A 20692-nucleotide genomic window follows, 5' to 3' on the forward strand; every position below is an offset into this window, starting at 1 on the left:
CAAGCACTCACCATAACACATACCCTCCCCAATGTCCAAAAACCGGCCACCCTATCCCTCCCCCTCTACCCCCCAGCAACCCTCAGTTTGTTTCCTGAGATTAAGAGTCTCTTATGGGTATCCCGATCCCATCTTGTTTTATTTTTTTCCCTTGATTTACCTCTTAAATTCCTCATATCAGAGAGATCATACAATAATTGTCTTTTTCTGATTGACTTATTTTGCTCAGCACAGTACCCTCTAGTTCCATCCATGTCATTGCAAATGGCAAGATTTCGTTTCTTTTGATGGCTGCATAGTATTCCATTATATATATATATTACATCTTCTTTATCCATTCATCTGTTGATGGACATCTAGGTTCCTTCTATAGTTTGGCTATTGTAGACATTGCTATTATAAACATTCGGGTGCATGTGCCTTTTTGGATCCCTGCATTTTTATCTTTAGGGTAAATACCCAGTAGTGCGATTGCAGGGTTGTAGGGTAGCTCTATTTTCAACTTTTTGAGGAACATCCATGCTGTTTTCCAGAGTGGCTGCACCAGCTTGTATTCCCACCAACAGTGTGGGAGGGTTCCCCTTTCTCCCCTTCCTTGCCAACATCTGTTGTTTCCTGACTTGTTAATTTTAGCCATTCTGACTGGTGTGAGGTCGTTATCTCACTGTGGTTTTCATTTGTATTTCCCTGATGCTGAGGGATGTTGAGCATTTTTTTCATGTGTCTGTTGACCAGTTGTATGTCTTCTTTACCGGAATGTCTGTTTATGTCTTCTGCCCATTTCTTGATTGGATTATTTGTTCCTTGGGTATTGAGTTTGATAAATTCTTTATAGATTTTGGATACTAGCCCTTTATCTGATATGTCATTTGCAAATATCTTCTCCCATTCTGTCAATTGTCTTTTGGTTTTGTTAACTGTTTCCTTTGCTGTGCAAAAGATTTGATCTGATGAAGTCAGATAGTTCATTCTTGCCCTTGCTTTCCTTGCCTTTGGCGATGTTTCTAGGAAGATGTTGCTGCGGCTGAGGTCAAAGAGGTTACTGCCTGTGTTCTCCTCAAGGATTTTGATGAATTCCTGTCTCACATTGAGGTCTTTCATCCATTTTGAGTCTATTTTTGTGTGTGGTATAAGGAAATGGTCCATTTTCATTATTCTGCATGTGGCTGTCCAATTTTTCCAGCACATTTATTGGAGACTGTGCTTTTCCTTTTGGATATTCTTTCCTGCTTTGTGGAAGATTAGTTGACCATAGAGTTGAAGGTCCATTTCTGGGCTCTCTATTCTGTTCCCTTGATCTTTGTGTCTGTTTTTGTGCCAGTACCATGCTGTCTTGATGATGACAACTTTGTAATAGAGCTTGAAGTCTGGAATTGTGGTGCCATTAACTTTGGTTTTCTTTTTCAACATTCCTCTGGCTACTTGGGGTCTTTTCTGGTTCCATATAAATTTTAGGATTATTTGTTCCATTTCTTTGAAAAAATTTATGGCATTTTGATACGGATTGCATTAAATGTGTACATTGCTTTAGGTAGCATAGACATTTTCACAATATTTGTTCTTCCAATCCATGAGCATGGAACATTTTTCCATTTTTTTTTTAAAAGATTTTATTTATTTATTTGACAGACAAAGATCACAAGTAGGCAGAGAGGCAGGCAGAGAGAGGGCAGGGGGAGAAGCAGACTCCCTGCTGAGCAGAGAGCCTGATGCGGGGCTTGATCCCAGGACCCTGGGACCATGGCCCAAGCTGAAAGCAGAGACTTTAACCCACTCAGCCACCCAGGCATCCTCATTTTTCCATTTCTTTGTGTCTTCCTCAAAATCTTTCATGAGTACTTTATAGTTTTCTGAATACAGATTTTTTGCCTCTTTGGTGAGGTTTATTCCTAGGTATTTTCTGGTTTTGGGTGCAATTGTAAATGGGATTGACTCCTTAATTTTTCTTTCTTCAGTCTTGTTGTTGGTGTATAGAAATGCAATTTATTTCTCTGCATTGATTTTATATCCTGACACTTTACTGAATTCCTGTATAAGTTCTAGCAGTTTTCAAGTGGAGCTTTTTGGGTTTTCCACATAAAGCATCATATCATATGCAAAGAGTGAGAGTTTGACTTCTTCTTTGCAGCTTCAGATGCCTTTAATTTCTTTTTGTTGTTTGATTGCTGAGGCCAGGACTTCTAGTACTAAGGTAAATAGCAGTGGTGACAGTGGACATTCCTGCCATGTTCCTGACCTTAAGGGAAAAGGTCTCAGTTTTTTCCTGTTGAGAATGATATTCACTGTGCATTTTTCATAGATGGCTTTGATGATATTGAGGTATGTACTCTCTATCCCTATACTGTGAAGAGTTTTGATCAAGAAAGGATGCTGTACTTTGTCAAATGATTTTTCTGCATTTACTGAGAGTATCGTATGGTTCTTGTTCTTTCTTTTATTAATGTATTGTATCACACTGATTGATTTGTGGAAGTTGAACCAACCTTGCAGCCCAGGAATAAATCTCACTTGGTCATGGTGAATAATCCTTTTAATGTACTGTTGGATCCTATTAGCTAGTATTTTGGTGAGAATTTTTGCATCCATGTTCATCAAGGATATTGGTCTGTAATTCTCTTTTTTGATGGGGTCTTTGTCTGGTTTTTGGATCAAGGTAATGCTGGCCTCATAAAATGAGTTTGGAAGTTTTCCTTCTATTTCTATTTTTTGGAACAGTTTCAGGAGAATAGGTATTCATTCTTGTTTAAATGTTTGGTAGAATTCCCCTGGGAAACTGTTTGGCCTTGGGCTCTTGTTTGTTGGGAGATTTTTGATGACTGTTTCAGTTTCCTTGCTGGTTATGGGTCTGTTCAAGTTTTCTATTTCTTCCTGGTTCAGTTTTGGTAGTTTATATGTCTCTAGGAATGCATTCATTTCTTCCAGATTGTCAAATTTGCTGGTGTATAGTTGCTCATAAAATGTTTTTATTATTGTTTGTATTTCTTGGGGGTTGGTTGTGATCTCTCCTCTTTCATTCATGATTTTATTAATTTGGGTCTTTTCTCTTTTCTTTTTGGTAAGCGTGGCCAGGGGTTTATCAATCTTATTAATTCTTTCAAAGAACAAGCTCCTAGTTTTGTTGATTTGTTCTACTGTTCTTTTGGTTTCTATTTCATTGAATTCTGCTCTAATCTTTATTATTTCGCTTCTCCTGCTGAGTTTAGGCTTTCTTTGCTGTTCTTTCTCCAGCTCATTTAGGTGTAGGGTTAGGTTGTGTGTTTGAGACCTTTCTTGTTTTTTTGAGAAAGGCTTGTATTGCTATATACTTTCCTCTCATGACCTCCTTTGCTGTGTCCCAGAGATTTTGAACAGCTGTGTTTTCATTTTCATTGGTTTCCATGAATTTTTAAAATTCCTCTTTAATTTCCTGGTTGACCTATTCATTCTTCAGTAGGATGTTCTTTAGCCTCATGTATTTGAGTTCTTTCCAGCTTTCCTCTTGTGATTGAGTTCTAGTTTGAAAGCACTGTGGTCTGAAAATATGCAGGGAATTATCCCAATCTTTTGGTACCAGTTGAGACCTAATTTGTAACCCAGGATGTGATCCATTCTGGAGAATGTTCCATGTGCATTAGAGAAGAATGTGTATTCTGTTGTTTTGGGATGGAATGTTCTAAATATATTTGCGATGTCCATCTGGTCCAGTGTGTCATTTAAAGACTTGATTTCCTTGTTGATCTTTTGCTTGGATGATCTGTCCATTTCAGCGAAGGGAATGTTAAAGTCCCCTACTATTATTGATTTTTGTCAATGTGTTTCTTTGATTTTGTTATTAATTGTTTTATATAGTTGGCTGCTCCCATGTTAGGGGAATAGATATTTAAAATTGTTAGATCTTCTTTCTGGACAGACCCTTTAAGTATGATATAGTGTCCTTCCTCATCTCTTATTATAGTCTTTGGCTTAAAATCTAATTTACCTGATATAAGGATTGTCACCCCAGCTTTCTTTTGATGTCTATTAGTGTGGTAAATTGTTTTCTACCCCCCATTTTAAATCTGGAGGTGTCTTTCGACCTAAAATGAGTTTCTTGTAGATAGCATATTGATGGGTCATGTTTTTTTTAATCCATTCTGATACCCTGTGTCTTTTGATTGGGGCATTTAGCCCATTTACATTCAGGGTAACTTTTGAAAGATAAGAATTTAATGCCATTATATTGCCTGTAAGGTGACTGTTACTGTATATTGTCTCTGTTCCTTTCTGGCTTCTTACTTTTAGGCTCTCTCTTTGCTTAGAGGACTGCTTTCAATATTTCCTCTAGGGTCCGCTTGGTGTTTGCCATTGTCCTGGAAGCTTTTTTTTTTTTTTTTTTTTTTAAATCTCTCCTATTTTCAATGACAGCCCAGGTGAATATAGCATTCTTGGCTGCATATTTTTCTTGTTTAGTGCTCTGAATATATCATGCGAGTCCTTTCTGGTCTGCCAGGTCTCTATGGATAGGTTTGATGTCAGTCTAATATTTCTACCAATGTATGGTACAGACTTCTTGTCCCAATCTGCTTTCAGGAGTCTCTCTTTGTCACTGAGATTTGTAAGTTTTACTATTAGATGATGGGGTGTGGACCTATTTTTATTGATTTTGAGGGGGATTCTCTGTGCCTCCTAGATTTGATGCTTGTTCCCTTTGCCAAACTAGAGAAATTCTCTGTTACAACTTGCTCCAATATACCTTCTACCCCTCTCTTTCTTCCTTCTTCTTCTGGGATCCCAATTATTCAAATATTGTTTCATTTTATGGCATCACTTATCTCTTGAATATTCCCCTAGTGGTCCAGTAGTTGTTTGTCACTCTTTGCTCAGCTTTTTTATTCTCCATCATTTGGTCTTCTATATCATTAATCCTCTCTTCTGCCACATTTATCCTAGCAGTAAGAGTCTTCATTTTTTATTGCACTTTATTAATAGCTTTTTAAATTTTCAACTTTGTTAGATTTTTGTTCTTTTATTTCTCTAGAAAGGGATTTTATTTCTCTAGATAGGGATTCTTCAGTATCTTCCATGGTTTTTTCAAGCCCAGCTAGGACCTTGATAATCATCATTCTGAACTCTAGTTCTGAAACATTACTAATGTCCATATTGATTAGGTCCCTAGCCATTGGTACTGCCTCTTGTTCTTTTTTTTTTTTTTTATGGTGAGTTTTTCCACCTTGTCATTTAATCCAGATAAGAATAGATGAATGAGAGAACAAAATGCTGAAAGGATAGCAATGACCCCAGAAAAATTTACACTAACCAAACTGAAAGAGACCCAAAACCAGGGGGGAAAGAAAGGGGAAAAAAGAAAAAAGAAAAAAAAATATGTATTAGACTGGTAAATAGAACAGAGCTACACACTTGATTTTGGGTGTATTTGATTTGGGTCTGTTAGAAGAAACTACCTCCCAAAATTTTAAAGAAAGAAAATCTTATATATACAAAAATAAGGGTAAATGTGATGAAGGGATGGAATATGACTGTAAAGATGAAAATTAAAAAAGATTCTAAAAAAGGAATTGATAAGGTAAGAAGTTGCTTGGAAAAAAGAAAAAGAAAGGAGGAAAGAATATGATCAGGTTGGAGACTAGAACAAAGCCATGCACTAGATTTAGGGTATATTTTGATCTATTAGAAGAAGCTGTATCCCAAAATTTTATAAGAAAAAAACCCTGTATGTATACAAAAAATAAGGTTAAATACAATGAAGGGATAAAATTTGGCTATAACAATGAAAATTAAAAAAGATTTTTAGGGATGCCCAGGTGGCTCAGTTGGTTAAGCAACTACCTTCAGCTCAGTTCATGATCCTGGAGTCGCAGGATCGAGTCTCACTGAGCAGGGAGCCTGCTTTTCCCTCTGATCCTCTCTCCTCTCATACTCTCTCTCTTACTCTCTCAAGTAAATAAATAAAACCTTAAAAAAAAGATTTAAAAAATGTATTGATAAGATAAAATAGTTAAAAGACGTTAAAATAGGAAAGAGGAAAAATTTAAAAAATAGAATAAGAAAAAATAAAATTTAAAAACTTTAACTTTGAAAGACTAAAGGATCATGAGGAAAAAGCCATTAATTCTATGTGTTTCTTTCCCCTAGCTCTGGAGTTCCACAGTTCTCATTGATTAGTGAACTTGGTCTTGGCTGGATGTTCTTGCTGATCTTCCGGAGAAGGGACCTGTTGCAGTGACTCTCAAATGTCTTTACCTGAGGTGGAATTGCACTGCCCTTGCCAGGAGCTAGGCTAAGTAATCTGCTTGGGTTCGGTCTCAGGAGCTTTAGTTCCCTGAATGCTTTCCGTAAAACTCTGAATGACAGGAATGAAAATCACGGCCTCCCAATCTCCAGTGCTGGAGGAGCCAAGAGCTCTGGGCCACACTCCTCGGCATGCCCTTGGAGAAAAGCAGTCAGTCCCTCCTGTCTCCTTGGTCTCTGGCCATGCTCCGAGCTCACCTGGCCTGTGACTGAGCATTTCCTTCTCTGGTGCATGGACCTGTTTGGGGTCTCCAAACCCAGCAGATTCCTGCAGTGTGTTCCCATGTTGCCCCCCCCCTGGGGGAGGAAGGTGAGTCTCCCCAGATCTGTCACTTGTGGGGTCCCTGCTCAAAGACCAGTAGCCCAACTGTGACTCAGATCATGGTTTAAGGGAATCCTGAAATGAGAACCCACTCTTTGGCTCTGTCTCTGCAGCTGGCTTCCCTGCTCTGATACCTGGGAGCACTGCCACCCTCAGATACCCCCAATCCTTCTGTGACCCCATGGGACCTGAGACCACACTGTCCCTGTGAGGGCTCCACCCCACTTAGCCTCTGGAAGAATGTCCCTCAGTGGAGCAGATTTCTTTAAAGTTCTGATTTTGTGCTTTGTTGCTCTACTGCCAGGAGCCGGCCCCTCCCCACGTGGTCTATCTTCCCGTTGCTTCAGATTCACTTCTCTGCACATCCTACCTTCAGGAAGTTGTCACTTTCAGTTCCTAGAATTGCTGCTCGTCTTCTCTTCAATCTCCTCTTGAGTTTGTAGGTATTTGGGATTGTTTGATAACTATCTAGCTAAACTCCTGGGACCTGATAATATTTAGGTCTCCTACTCCTCTGCCATCTTTCTCCTCCTCTCCTGTCCAATCTTTCCATCCAGGAACTCTCTATGCCTCTCATTTTTATCTTCTTTGATTTCTTTCATCATCATTTTGTAATTTTTAGCATACCAGTCTTCTACACATTTTGCTAGATTTACACTGAGTTATTAGCTTTTTGAGTAATTGTAAGTGGTATTTTATTTTTAATTTGTTAGCTTATACAAATATAATTGATTTTAGTATGATTATCTTGTATCTTACAATACAATCTTTCTGAACTTAGTTATTCTAGGAGTTAAAGGTTTTTTTTTTTTTTTTTTTTTTTTTGAGGACTTTGGGGATTTTCTGCATAGCCAATTATGTCATCTGAGAATAGAGACAGTTTTACTTCTTCTTATGTCTATATACCTTTTATTTCCTTTTCTAGTATTATTATTGGACAGGCTAAAAGGTCCAGGAAGATGTTGAGTAAGAAAGGTTAGAACTTATATCTTTGCTTTGATTCTGATCTCATGTATAATGTTGGCAGTCTGTTTTTGGTATGATCTTTGGCAAGTTGAGAAGTTTGCTTTTATTTTTATTTTTTTCTCAGAGTTTTATCATGAGTGAGTGTCAAATTGTATCAAAAGATTTTTCCCCATTGATTGATATGGTCATGGGATTTTTCTTCTTTATCCTAACACAGTAGACTTTTGAATATTGAATCATTCTTGCATCCCTGGAATAAATCGTACTTGGTCATGGTATATAATTCTTTTTTATACGTACTGAATTATATTTGCTATTTTGTTAAGGATTTTACATCTATATTCATAAATGATTTTGACCTGTGGTTTTCTTTCTTTCTTTCTTTCTTTTTCTTTTTTTTTTTTTGGTAGTGGCTTTGTCTGATTTTGGTATCAGGGTAATATTATCTTCATAAAATGAACTGAGAGGTATGCCCTCCTTGTCTATTTTCTGGAAGGGATTATGAAAAGCTGGTGTTAATTCTTCCTTAAGCATTTGGCAGAATTGTCCAATAAAAACATCTGGGGCTAGATACTTGCTTTTTAAGAGTTTCAATGAATTCAGTCTCATTAATAGAAAATATAAAGGAAGTAAAAAAATTGGTGGTTGTCAAAGATGTGAGGGAGAGAAAGGGAGGGAAGAATAAGGAGGAGTATGTGGGATTTTAGTGCAGTGAAACTATTCCATAGGAAATCATGTAATAGTTCATGAATATATGCCAGTATATCTTTTGCCAAAATTCATAAAATGTACAACACAAAAAAGTGACTTCTAATGTAAACCACTGACCTTGGGTGATAATCATGTGTCTGTGTGTAGGTGCAGCATCGAAACAAATGTACCACTCTGGTGGGAGATGTTGAGGAGGGTGGTGGGGTAGGCTGTGTGTGGCAGGAGCATGTGAGAGTTTTGTACATTCTGCTCAGTTTTGCTGTGAATGTAACCTTGCTCTAAAAAACAGTCCAGTCATTAAAACCCCCCTGAATCTGTGTGTTTACAAAATGGGTGCTCTATACACCATTGTCCCCATCGCTGGTGTTCAGCTGGGGACTCCCAATGTGTCTGTATTCGGCTGCCCACACAGACTCTTCGGGACTTCATTCTGTAAGCAGCTGGCCATTTCCCCTAAGCTTAAGACTGTCCTCCACTCACCCATTTGATCTGCTATCCCTGTCACTCAAGCTTAGTAGGTCTTGAACCCAGGCCTCCTTCAGGCTTGAGTGACATCCTCTCTAAGTCCCATTATGTCCTCTGTATAAAATGGGGAACACCTGAGATTAGATGTGAGGTACCCAGGTGCTGCTTGGGGCAAGGTAGGATTTCTTTCCTTTCCTTCTTCCTCTCTCCATCCCTTGGCTCAGCGTGGTGTCTCACTCTGGAAAGGCAGCTCTTGCAGAGTAAGGAGGAAGGAGCCTGGGTGAAAGAGAGGGAGGAATGGCGACCCTTTGGGACCTGCACAGGGAGGCCGGCCAGCACCCTTTCCCACGATGGACGTACATCTCAAGATTGGTTTGTTTCCTGGGTCCCCCAAGGGTGGGGGTGGGATCAGGGAGCACATGGGGTTATGGGGGAAGGATGTTGTTTTTCAACAGACAAGAGTGACTCCATTTCCGATTCTCACAGGCGACCTGAATGCCCATCACATCAGGCAGGGAGAGCTGCCCAGATCCGACACTACCCCCTTGTAGAAGTGGCTGGCAGGCCCTGAGGGGTGAGAGGGGATGCCTGCGGGTTGGTGGAGGCTGAATGAATTTAGTGCCTGTGAATGAGGCGGGATTGGCAGCCCTTGAGACAAACTCCCTCCTTGTTCCTGAGCTGTACCTCCCAGACGAGGGCAGTGCCAACTTTCTTCGCTCCATCCTGCCCACATTCTTTGGCCCAAATCAGCTGTGAGGAGAGGCACAGAGGCTCCCATGTTTAAGGCCCTAAAAAGAATCCGTTAATTTGTGCCTCAGAGACCCACAAGCAGCCGGCGGCCTGCATGGCCGAGTCACTGAGCGGACAGTGGCCAAGACAGCCGTCCCCAAACATTTCTGACTGGAGCCTCCAGGGTGAAATCCATTTTGCTTCATGACCCACAGACACACACACACACACGGAGGCTCATGGACCTTCCCACCCAGACTTTAGACATATGAAAAAGGAAATAAAATAGAAGAGTGCAGTAAAGGTGAATGTTGTTCTGTGAAACTTGTCCCTGTGTGCGCACGTGTATATGTTCGGTTGTGACATAAATTGTATTTCTGATTGCGGATTCTGTTAAGAAAAGATTGAGAGACACTTGTTTAGATCACCTTTTCCCCAACTATAAGTTACATCGCCAGCTTGGAGAGTGACATCTTAGAGACCCTGAAAATTCCTGCAGTAAAGAAATTTGCTGGACTTGACTGATCAAGTGTGTGGCCTTGTCTCCTTGTCTCCCTCCTTTCCCCAAAGGTTTATACTACTATCTCCTGGAACTAATATTTCGTGGAACATAGGCCTGGAATGGATTTGAAAAGCCCTCTAAGATTTCCTTAGTGACAGGGTAAGAGGGGTTCTGCCCTAACAAACAGAGCTGCTAAGTCTGTCAAATGGGTGATTGCCAAATAAGGTTTTGTTTGGAAAAAAAATAAAAAATCCTCTGGTTAAAAATGCTTAATAGCTACATGTCTAGTCCAACTCTCTCATGTTAGGATTGGGGAAACTGAGGCCCAAAGAAGGAAGGTGACTGGCCCAAGCTCACCAGTGAGGTGATGGTGAGGCCATGTTAGACCTAGGACTCTGTTTCGCTGAGGTTTTTTTTTTTTTTTTTTTTTTTTGGAGAGAGAGAGGGAGTGTGCAAGTGAGTGGGGGTGGGGAAGGCAGAGGGAAAGAAAGGGAGGAGGGAAAGGGAGACTCTCTTTTTTTTTTTTTTTAAAGATTTTATCTATTTATTTGACAGAGATCACAAGTAGGGGACGAGGGGGGCCAAGCAGGCTCCCCACTGAGCAGAGAACCCGACATGGGGCTCGATCCCAGGACCCTGAAATCATGACCTGAGCCGAAGGCGGAGGCTTTAACCCGCTGAGCCACCCAGGCACCCTGAAAAGGAGAATCTTAAACAGGCTTCACATTCAGTACAGAGCCCGGTGTGAGGCTTGATCTCAAGACCCTGAGATCATGACCTGAGCTGAAATCAAGAGCTGGATGCTTAACTGACTGAGCCACTGTTTTGTTGAGTTCCTACCCTGACTCCACCTCTAGGGGCAGGTAAATACCCTGGTATAGGGGTGGGAGGACAGGAGGTCTGAGGTAGGGGGTGGGGGCGGACATCAGGGGGGCCTGGCCTTGTCCCTCTTTCCCTGCTCTTTTGCTGACCTTTCAAGAATGCTTCCCCTTCTCTGTATTTGAGCTGTCTCATTGTTCCATGAGATAACATGTGGGACTTCTTTGAAAAGACAGATATTGTATAATAAATATAAGGAACTTACTTTTTCTAAGCCTCAGAAAGGAGATTCTATAGTTCTAACCAGGAAGTTTGCAACCCTAGGGTACTGTACTTAATGACAACCTTTTCCTGTTGTCCAATTCTAAGAAAATTTACTCATTACTATGTTAAAAGAAAAAAAAACAAGGGTGTTTAGAAATTCTTCTTCTGACCAACTAAAACTATACTGTTTTCCCAGAGGTGACTGCCTAGATTGTATTCAACTTAGCGAAGAATGTCTATTCCTTCTCCATAGGGGTTTAAGGTGAAGTTCTTTTTCATCCGATAGGGTTCTCCATACAGCACTGCATAGTCAGTTTCTGTCTGGCAGACTTGTGTTGGAACGGTGTGTGATTGCGTATACTTGCTGATCCTCTGTCCCTTGCCACCCTGCTCCTTGTCCCTGGCAACTGACCTTGAGGGACTCTCAATGGCTCCCCTGCCTTTGGCTGCTGGTTGACTTCAGCGCAGTGGAAGCCGGTGGGAGCTCAGAGGGTGGAGGAAAGTGGGTCTGGGGTATTTTTTCCCTGGGTTGTCTCCTTGTACTGCTACTTTGTGGGGCACATTAACCACTCCCTTCTCTGGCTTTGGCCCATGGTAAATGTCCCATAGGCTGCTCCGCTGTTCCTTGTGGCTTCTCAACGTCCTGATAATACTTCTGTAATTCCTTTATTAACTCTCTCCAAGTTACCCAGTTTGAGTGAGCTGGTTTCTGCGGGGATCCCGACTTACACACTGTTTCATATACACCTCTCATTATATTTCCTATTTTCTTGACTTTTTCTGCTTAGTGTCACAAAGCCTGGGAAAGTCTAGGAGACTCAAATGTTTCTGTCTTTTGTATCCTGTGTGGTGAGAGGCAGCAATGAGCTGGACTTCTCACCCTGGGGTGCTGGAAAAATCACTGATGCCTAAGTCTCACCCAGAGATTCTGATCACTGGGTCTGCAAGGAAAACCGAGGGTTTTATTAACCAGGAGCTCTATGCAGGACCCACTGGCATAAAGAAGAAGTCTGGATCTGCAATGTGTGTGTGTGTGTGTGTGTGTGTGTGTGTGTGTGTGTGTGTGTGTGTGTATGTGTGTTGACCCTTGGCTCTCCAATGCTGGAACTTTTATACTGCTTTCCCTAATGCCAGTCTCCGGCTGATGGCAGGGTGAGACCTTTGGTTCAGACCACACTCACCACTGCCCTCTTGTGGACATGGGCACAGCTGTGTTGGAGGCTGAAGTGTCCCTTCCCGGCCCCTGTGGCACGTTCTCGCCACCTACTGTCGGGACGGAATAGAGCTTCAAGAGGCAGTTCAGTCAAGAGTAGGAAAAGGCCACCCTTAACCATTCCCAGAAGACAGCCATCTTCTTCTCTCTTTACAGCCTTTAGTAAAGAAAGAGCTCCTCCTAGTTCGTGTGTTCTTATTTTAAGAGTTTGTTAGTTTGTTTAGAATTAGCTCTGCCTGAGGAGGGGTGGGGGGGATTAACTGCTTTGCAGAAAGGCTGAGCGTTTAAGAAAAAGTGTAAAGGATTTGGGAGGCAGAGCCAGCAGAGCAGAGTGATGGAGGCTGAGGGACAAGGGAGCACTTCGCTGTGTCCAGGTGAGCTGCTGAGAAGGCCCAAGCCGCCCTCCTCCCTGGAGCCCTGAGCCCGGGTCCCAGACCTCATCTAGCTTGCCACCATCTGGAAATCCCTTCCTCTGGCTAGAGCCTCCTTTTGCCCCATCTCCTGAGCTTTGCAGTTTATACCTCGGCACACACTCCTGGCCCGTTTTCTGCCACCCAGTCTGTCCCTCAGACAGACGCCCCTTCAGAAGAGAGCTGGTAGCAATCTGGAGCTGTTTTTCATCAAACGATGCATGCAATATATTGTGCATTCATTACTAGAATATTTTATAACATCGTGGTTAGGGGTGATGTAAGAGGAAACGTACTGTGCATTAATGATTAGTGTATTTTGTATTAAACAACTTTTATTCATTTCTCTAGGGAAGATCTGAGAAAAAAAAGGATACATGGGTTCCTAAAAAGACCATTTAAGTTCGCGTTCAACAGATTGTTGTGCTGTATTTGGAGAACTTTCAGCAGTGATTTGGGGTGACCCTTGCTCCCCGTGTGCTGTCACAATGTGGGTTAATGGGAGTCCTCACTCATTCAGGTGTGTTTTTTTGAGCACCTACTCTGTGCCAGGCCCTGTTCCAGGTTCCCGGGAGGCAGCAAGGAACAAAACCATCTCTTTTCTCAGTTTCTGATGGTGGATGAATGTATATATATTTGCTTTAACCGTCTCTTCTCAGCGTTGGGACCTGGGAAGAATCCCTCAAACTCCTTTCTCCCCCACCATCTCCAACATGTGATCTTTGGGGGGAACACTTTGCTCCTTAATCAGCAACTTTCAGTGACAGAATTCAATGAACCGTTCACAAGCTAGTAATTTTTCTAGAAGCTGAAATCTCAAAAGGAAGAGGAGGAAGGGGTTGGGAGAGCATGGTGACCCACAGCTTTGGCCCTCTTGCTGCAGAGCGGTCGGTTCAAGTTCTGGTTTTGCCACATATCTGCCTGGCTTTGGGGAGTTCAAACCTTTCTGAGGCCCATTCTCTGACAGCTTCCAGTCCTACCAACCACAGAATAAGAAAAGTGATAATAATCACCTAAGTGGCCTGGAGTCATCATTAGGTGAGATCATGTGTAAGTGTGTGTGTATACATATGTAGTTTTTAGTATAGTGAGTGTCTGGACCGAAACTTGGTATGGTAGCTGCTATTACTAAGTGTAATTTAATATTTCTTCCTCCTGACTAGACTTATTGAAAGATGATTGACAAGTAAAAATTGCATATATTTAAGGTATGCAACATGATGTTTTGGTATATGTATATATGGCAAAATGATCCCTGCCATTAAGCTAATAAACACATCCATAACCTCGCATAGTTCTGTGTGTGTGTGTGTGTGTGTTTGTGTGTTTGTGTATTAAGAACACTTGGGATCTACTCTCTTGGCAGATTCTAAGTACCGAATTCAGACTTGTTAGCTGTGGTCACTGTGCATGAGGTCTCCAGAATTTGTTCATCTTATAACTAAAAGTTTGTACTCTCTGGTCTGCATCTTCCTATTTTTCCCAGCCCTCAGCCCCTGGTAACTACCACCCTACTCTTTGTGGCTATGAGTGTGACTATTTTGGATTCCACGTGTAAGTGAGATGCAGTGTTTGTTAGTGTTTCTTAACTTTCACATATTGTGGGGACTACTAGATTAATGGTCCTGGAGTCAGAGAACATGTTCCACATAGGTTGACAAGTGCTGAGATCAGGGAAATACGGGTTGTTACTGGTGGATATAGCAGGGCACCTGCCAGTCTAGGAGGAGGAGTGACTTATAAGCATAAAATTGAAGGATGAGTAGGAAACTGGTAGAAAGATGTATAAGTACACATATGTGTGTGCTGGAAATAGTGGCAGAAGGACCTCAGTCTTACAGGGGAGACCCTTACCCGGAGAGAAACAGGTTCAATGTAATATAGTACCAGTCATGACAGAGGAAAGTCTTGAAGCTTTGGGATCATGGCAAAGTTTCATGGTTTTGCTCATGAAGTTATGGATATGCAAAACCAGTTATGATCAAGCTCATTGTTGTCAGCCCTGGGTTTGAATACTCTTGCCTCTGAATAGTTTTATTTCCAGCTAGATACTAAAATTCTTGAAGCCTCACTTCCCTCGTCTATATAATGGGGATAAAAAAGTCGCTGCCTGGCAGGATCAACGCGAAGCTACCTGAGAGGCAGCAGATACAATCAAGCAATTAGCAAAAGGCAGGCGTCAGGGCTCTGGGAATGGGAGTAGTTTTAATCTCTGGGTGTGCGTTTCTACAATGTCCCCTGGGGTGGCTGGCCCTCAGAGAAACTCTGAGGTCATGCTGTCACCACAGAATACCTGGGAGGCCGTGGTGGAGAAGACAGGAATAGCTAGGAACCCTGACCAGAAAGAGCGGGGAGCCTAGCATGTCATGGCAGAGACAGAGCCAGCAAGCTGGTGTGTGCCAAAAAGCTGCGTGCACAGAGTATCTGGCCGGGAAGATGTGGCTCTTCCTCCCAGTTCTTCATAGGCTCATGCAGCGAGCTTGGCCCTGCCGGGTCTCAGCTCCCTTCAATGAAAACGGCAGAGGTAGTTTGCCTGTCAGATTGGATCCCCCTGCTTCCCCCCGTGGAAACCTGATTGAGAAAAATACGGAAGCGTGTCCGGATTCAGATCCATCAGTGATTTCTGCCACAGGTGGCAGGGCACTGTGGCATGTGGGTCATGTATTTTCTATCCCCAGAATGTGCTAGGAGCCCCCAGCACTTGCTGTTTGCTGATTTTGTTCTGGACACCATACTAAATGTTTTCTGTGATTCTATCATGTAACGCTCTTCATACCCTATAAGGCAGGGACTTGGAACACAGCTGCGGAGTCTGGCACAGAGAGGTTAGGTAACTTGCCTTACAGCGCACAGTTATTAGCTGTGGCGGGTCTCTCCCAGGTCTCATAGTCTATCTAGACTGGAAGCTGTTTGAGAGGAAGACCTTTATTGTATCGATTGTATAGATACAATATTGTATCGATTTTATTGTATTGATTTTTGACCCTCCGGGCCTCGCTGGTTTTCAGATGGTATTCACTGCTCCACTGAACTCAGGGGTTCTAGCTTCACACAATCACTTGGAGATGTTTACAACTTTTCTCCCATCTGAGCCCAACCTCATATCACTTGCTTCTGATCTCTGAGGCTGGGGCTGGGCATCTGTGCCTGGCAGCTTTGAGGAGCAACCAAGCTGAGAACCGTCAGGCGAAATAAAATTCTTTGTCAAAGAATGTGCCCAAGGAAGCCCTTCTTGTTTCTTCCTGCCTCCTGGCACTTGGGGGTGCTGTTGGATAGTCTAAAAGATATTTTCTTCCACCCAGGAAGGGCATTTTTCTTTTGGTTTCCAAATTTGTTTCGTCTATCTCTTTTCCCGGGCTGGGTGGAAAGCTTGCCAAGGTGGACAGTGGCCTGAGCCAGCCTCTTGGTCGTTCTCTTGAAGGTTGACCGCTGTTGTTTAAGTGGGTAGATGTATAAAGTTTCTGAAGTCTGCAGTTCATCTTGTTTTCAGCCTTCTTTCAGGAGCAGATAGCCCATGTTCAGGAAGAAGCGGTTTACAAGGAATCAAGTGAGGTATGACAAACCAGATAAGACCCCCCCCCCACCCCCGCCCTGAACTCATCATGTCCTAAGTCCCAATCCCCAGAACCCGAGGCTGTGTTACCCTACATTGCAAAGGGAGATTTGCAAATGTGATTAAGTTAACCATCTAGAAATGGGGAAGTTATCCTGGTGGACCGACCCCCTGTATTCACACAAGCGACCTTAAAAGCCAGAAGAGGGAGCTGAAGTTTAGATCAGAAAGGGAGAGGTGAGGTTGGGAGCAAAGGCCAGAGGCAGGGGGAGACTTGAAAACACGGGGCTGCTGACTCTGGAGATGGAGGAGGGGCCACAAGTCACGGGGCCAAAGGCAGCCTGTAGAGGCTGGAAAAGGGTTTTCCTCTAGAGCTCCCAAAAGGAATTCAGCCCTGCTGACACCTTGACTTTGGTCTCCTAAAACCCATTTTGGACTTCGGACCTCCAGATCTGTGAGATAATAAATTCCTGGTGTTAACCACGAAGTTCCTAGCAATTTGTTACAGTAGCACTTTGAAACTAACACGTGAAGAATACCTGAAATGCTCCCAGTGGGAGATACCATTGCTTGTCTACCTAATGGCCATTTCTAACAACCCTTATTCCTTGCCTTTTTCCCAGGTACTAATACTCTTAACCTCCTTTGTACGCAGAGATGATCATGAGACCCAATGAGTTATAAGGAAAAGATTCTCTCTTTCTGATAAAAGGAGATAAGTATTCAATAAGAACTGTGTCTTACTGGCTCGGCCACCCCCTCAATTGTTTACTTTGGAAACACACTGTGAGAGTGTGATGTCTAGAGCTGTAGCAGTCACCTTGGGACCATGAGGTGAGAGTCCACGGATCATACCCTGAAGTGTCCTCAGGATTTGAAACCACTGTCATGTCAGTCCCATGGTTACACTTCACCTTCCCAAGTATGTCTTTAATTACTCTCTCAGCAGCCAACAATTTCTTGCAGAGAATCATATAAGAATCAATAAATGTTTACTGAATGCCCTAGGCTCTGAGCTGGGACAACGGCATGGAAGAAGCAGGCCTGTTCTGGAGGACTTTGCAGATTTCCTTCAGTTTCACATGCCAGAAACCCAGCTTCACAGTGGTGAGGATGGGAAAATGAGGTGGGAAATAAACCTGAGGACCTAGCATGGTGCTTAAGAAATGTCGGTGTGCTACTCTTATTGAGGACTTCAGTTCAGGAAACTCTTTTACACGTTTGTCATCTCCATTTTCACCTTCGCAAAGACCTTGAAGAGAAGTATAAAATTCTTACTCTCAATGTGAAGATGAGGAAACAGAGCCAGATTTTGTGTGTCTTCCTCAGCGGCACTGAAAGCCCATGGCAACGAGATGCCTTGGTTCCACATTTCCTGATTTCCACTTTGGTGTCTTTTTTTCCCCCCTTATAGATCACACAATGTCAAGATTAGTAAAAATCTTTAGAAATTATCTAGCTTAGGGATAGCAAGCAGGTTTTACTTTCTTATGTGCTGGCTTTGGCCTTCTGGTAACCACGGCCCGAGCCCTGGATTGTGTTCTACCTACGGGGGAAGGGTGCTGTGATCCATTAGTAATGTCTGCATGGGCTTTGGTGAGTTAGCGTGTGGGGCACTTGCTATTCTTCATCTAATCCAACCTCTCATTTAAACAACAAACAAGCAAACCTCAGAGATGGGAACTGACTTACTCAAGGTTACCCAATGAGCTAGGGGCAGAACTGGGTCTAGTGATTTTTCTCATTGACAGTCCAGTTGCCAAGCCTTGACAATAAGATTTAACTATTTTCTTCCCACAGTAGGATTTCCATTGTTTAGGTAGCCTAGACTAGTAGAGGCCATAGGCTCTAACCCTAGCTGTGATGCTGTGTAGAATTCAACAAGTTGACTCATCTCTTTGTGCTTACAGATAATTCTGCTTCCTCTCAACATCTTCCCCTATCTTGAAGAAACTGCAAAGTTTGTGCATTACCAAAGCTTGTGCATTAGACATTGCCTAAGAAATGTCAGTCAAGAAGGTTAAAATGAAAGAAACACAGCTTAGAATACATAGAGAACTTGACAGACAACTGGAGTTGGTAAGTGGGGCTCTCAGTGTGTTTTTCAGGGCTGTAAGCTCAAGAGAAAGGACAAAGGCTAGATTTGCTCTTTGTAAGAAATAAAACCAAAGAAGCAATCCTTCTCTTTATAGTTACAGAACCCTGGCTTAACTGTTTTACACGTGACTGGGCATTCCAAAGAATCCCATTTCCCATGGGCATAAGGGCATTTGGTCCTTCGTAGGTGAGGAGGTTGCCCCCTGGTTTTCATGTAATCATAAGCCCTGGGCCCTTGGGGTTTGGAAGGAGAGCAGTAGCCCCAGCTGATGTGAGGAACTCTGGCTGCCTCTTCAGGTGCACCATAGGGTCCTTAGGTGCTGGGATGTATGAGTGGTTGGTAAACTGTGAAGCATCTTCAGAGGAGAAGTAGAACCTTCATTGAACAACAACATACATTGAACATAAACTATTTCTTCACTTTTCAGAGAGGGGCCTGGGGAAGAACAGGGAGTCCATGGAAATCCTGCTTGTCAGTGATGGTGAACTGGCGTGGCTTGGATATTTGAATCGGCACACTGAGGTTTCCAGCAGAAGCATTATAGACCATAAATGCAGAACTAGGTTACAAAAAATAAGTTTTTGTGGTTAATATTAGTATTGCCCTACAAGTTAATTTTTTTTTTTTTTAACACTCTGTGGCAATTCAGAATTACGTAGTCCATCCATATATATCATCATGCTGGCTTTCCACGGCAAGTGGAAGGGGTCAGTCTCCCTATTTTAGAGAAGAAGGATGGAGTCCAGAGAGGCTGAGTGACTGGGCAAGGTCAGGTGGCAAATCATCGGAGAGGCTCGGATTTGAACTTGGCTTTTTAGGTGCTGAACCTAGCAGTATTTCTTGTGTCATGGTGGTGACATTTTCAGGCTGACTAGTTCCCTGGAGTCCTCATGGAGGAGTGGAGGTCAAGGCCAGGGGAGAGGCTTGTGTGTTTAGAACAGCTGCAGATGTTGAACTTGGGGTGGGCTTATATCGATGGAGGCCTGGGCAGGCAGGGTTCTGGAAGCAAAGGACATGGCACAACCAGGAGATTGGTTTGCTATCAGCTATTTACTGAGTTTTGTTTGTTTGTCTTCGGGGCGGTGGTCAGGCAATATGTTGAGGGCTTTACGTACATAACCTCATTGAATTTGTGGCAAACACTATTTATCTGGGTGGTGAAGCCGGAGTCGGGGAGGCTGAACACCTTGGCCAAAGACACATGGCTCAGGGAGGGATGGAACCCGGGCGAGAAGGCTCTGAATGAGGCCTGTGCATCTGACCATCCCATGAGGCCAGGATTGTGAGCCTGCGAGCGAGGCCTAGAGTGGGGAAATGCACGTGTAGAAATTGGCTGGGACCAGTTGGGGAGGTCCTGAGAAGCTGGCTGAAAGAGCTCTGGACATCGTCTTCGGGGCCACAGGAAAAGAAGAGCAGAAGTCTGCCCCTCCTTTCCGAGTAAAATGGGCCTGCACACGGGAACGGCCTCCGTGCCTGCTTCCACGGGCTCTCATGCTGCCTGACCCCATCCGAAGAGGATATCACCGTTCCTGCTACCCTCTTCCAATTTCTTTTAAAAATAAAATAAAAATTATTTAAGAGCCTCTTTTGGCCTCGTAAATTCTGGAGCCATTTTTGCCGAGAGTCTGGCAAGGGTCCTTTGAGGAGGAAGAGAGACAGCGTTTGGCTCGGCCGGCCCTCCACTCGCCCTGGCCAGCAGCCTCTGTGAGGCTACTCCCTGGGGAACGGCACTCTCTGGCACCCTCAACTGACTTCCTATGCCCCTAAATAAACCTTGTGGATTTAAATGCTCCCATGGGCCTCTCTGGAGAGAAGCATGTTCCTCAAGCAAAAACTCAGATGACGTTCATGTATCTCCAGCTCATCGGTCACACTGCCGAGGGACTGACTTCCCCACGCCTTCCCAGGCTGTCATCCCTGATGCCATGGGCCCAGCCGGACTCCTTGCTGGCGGCACACGTCAGACCAGAAGTGGCCACGGGGGACCTGGGAGCTTGCCTTGACCTTTAGTTGGGGAGGGACGTGCGTGCTGTGACGGGTCCAGTGGAATTGGCCGAGACTGTCTTTCCCTGGGGTCATGGCTGTGTAACCATGGCCCTCCTCCCCTATCCCATAGGGTAGAGCATATCTGTAAACATCTTTATACTTTATAAGGACCAAATGCATTCATGAGCTGGAGCAACTCCAGGAAACCCATGTTCTTATAACTTTATAGATCAGAGCGCTGAGCTGCAGAGGGGTGGTCTTCTGGACCATCTCTGGGTACGAGCCTTCTTCTTCCCTGCAAATGGGGGATCGGGTGAAACTGGATTTTAAAGACTGTCAAGTTAGGCAGGACAGGGAGGGATCTTTAGGGACAGCCTGGGGTGGGCT

At 43.4% G+C, this 20692-nt stretch overlaps 1 long non-coding RNA gene across 4 annotated transcripts in view; it reads left to right on the forward strand.

Moving 5' to 3' along the window:
* The window catches only part of LOC309842135, a 31950-nt gene extending 12054 nt beyond the window's left edge, over positions 1-19896 (forward strand). For 2 of the 4 annotated variants that reach the window (XR_014299516.1, XR_014299518.1), the window contains 3 exons: positions 16159-16220; positions 18132-18300; positions 18747-19896. This is a non-coding gene — a long non-coding RNA (uncharacterized lncRNA). Of the gene's footprint in view, positions 1-16158; positions 16221-16844; positions 17056-18131; positions 18301-18746 lie in introns of all 4 variants that reach the window. The other 2 variants (XR_014299515.1, XR_014299517.1) reach the window with 2 other exon arrangements.
* The last annotated feature ends 796 nt before the right edge of the window (positions 19897-20692 follow it).

Source organism: Mustela nivalis (genome assembly GCF_964662115.1).
Source record: "Mustela nivalis genome assembly, chromosome: 10".
Taxonomy (NCBI): domain Eukaryota; kingdom Metazoa; phylum Chordata; class Mammalia; order Carnivora; family Mustelidae; genus Mustela; species Mustela nivalis.